At 39.7% G+C, this 1,782-nt stretch overlaps 1 non-coding gene across 1 annotated transcript; it reads left to right on the plus strand.

Annotated features, from left to right (window-relative positions):
• The first annotated feature begins 893 nt into the window (after nt 1-893).
• Nucleotides 894-997, plus strand: LOC113830905. The gene has a single exon (XR_003482583.1). It is a non-coding gene; the product is annotated as a U6 spliceosomal RNA (small nuclear RNA).
• The last annotated feature ends 785 nt before the right edge of the window (nt 998-1,782 follow it).

Below are 1,782 nucleotides of genomic sequence, written 5' to 3' on the forward strand. Positions count from 1 at the left end.
CCCATTTTTAAATTGGATTGTTTGGTGTTTTGGAGAGTAGCTTCTTGAGTTCTTTGTATATTTTGGAGATCATTCCTCTGTCAGATGTGGGGTTGGTGAATATCTTTTCCCAGTCTGTGGGCTGCCATTTTATCTTGTTGACTGTGTCTTTTGCCTTACAGAAGCTTCTCAGTTTTAGGAGGTCCCATTTATCAATTTTTGATCTCAGTGTCTATGAAAAAACTAACGCTACAAGATAGTGACAGTTTAGCTGCTTCATAAGCAGTCAGACAAAAACATGGGGGAAGGCTTCATGAATTGAATTTGGCAACAGCTTCTTGGATATAACACCCAAATCAAGGCCTATGAAAGCAAAGATAGACAAATGGAACTGTGACAAATATGAGATATTTGTACATAAGATGACACAGAGTGAAAAGATAGTCTCAGATTAGGAAAAGTATATTAACATTTTTCATCATAGGCTAACAGCTAGAATTTATTAATATTTTCTAGCATACACACACACATACACACACACACACACACACACACACACACACACACACACACACATGAGACAAGAGAATAGATGGAGAAAATGTGGCATATATACACAGTGGAATAATTTCTAGCCATAAGGAAGAATAAATTTAGATCATATGCAAGGAAATGAATACAATTGTAATCAATCATATTAAGTTAATTAAGCTACTCTCAGAAAAACATCAAATGCTTTCTTTCATTTCTCCTCAGATTATAAACAGGTACTAAAATTCATGTTCTATCTATATGTGAAATACATAGAATTAAACTCTCCAGGACACCATGGGAGAAGAAAGAAAGGGGAAGGTGGGGTAGAAGAGTTATGCTCAACATACAATATATTCTTGTATACAAAAAATGAATGAATGGTACTCACTTCAGCAGCACATATACTAAAATTGGAATGATTCAGAGATTACCATGGCACCTGCGCAAGGATGACACACAAATTGGTGAAGCATTCTATATTTTCACAATGGAATCTTGAAATTCACAGGCAAATGGATGGAACTGGAAGAAACAATTCTGAATGAGGTACCCCAGTCACAAAAAGACAAACATGGTATGCACTCACTCATATATGGATTTACACATAGAGCAAAAGATTACCAGCCTACAATCCACACTATTAGAGAAGTCAGGCAACAAGGAGGACTCTAAGAGAGACATACATGGCCCCCCAGAGAAGGGGAAAGGGACAAGATCTCCTGAGAAAATTGGGAGCATAGGGGGAGAGGAGAGGGAGCTAGGAGAATGACAGGGGGAGAAGAGGAGGAGTGAGGAGGACATAAAGGAGCAGGAAAGCGGTATAGGGGAAAGAATAGAGGAGAACAAAATAAGAGATACCATCAGAGAGGATCCAGTATAGGTTTAAAAAAGAAATCAGGCACTAGGGAAAGGTCCAGAGATCTACAAGGATGACACTAACTAAGAATCTAAGCAACAGTGGAGAGGCTACCTTAAATGCCCTCCCCTGATAATGAGGATGATGACTAACTTATATGCCATCCTAGAGACTTCATCCAACAGCTGATGGAGGTAGAAGCAGATACCCATAGATAAACACTGAAATGAACTGGAATCCAGTTGCAGAGAAGGAAGAGTGGTGAGCAAAATAGACAAAACCAGGCTGATGAAACCCCAGAAACAGCTGACCTGAACAAGTGGGAGCTCTTGACCCCCAGGCTGATCACTGGGAAAACAGCATGGAACTGATCCAGACCCCATGAATATGGGTGTTAGTGAGGAGGCCTCAGA

Source organism: Cricetulus griseus, chromosome 2 (assembly GCF_003668045.3).
Source record: "Cricetulus griseus strain 17A/GY chromosome 2, alternate assembly CriGri-PICRH-1.0, whole genome shotgun sequence".
Lineage (NCBI taxonomy): Eukaryota > Metazoa > Chordata > Mammalia > Rodentia > Cricetidae > Cricetulus > Cricetulus griseus.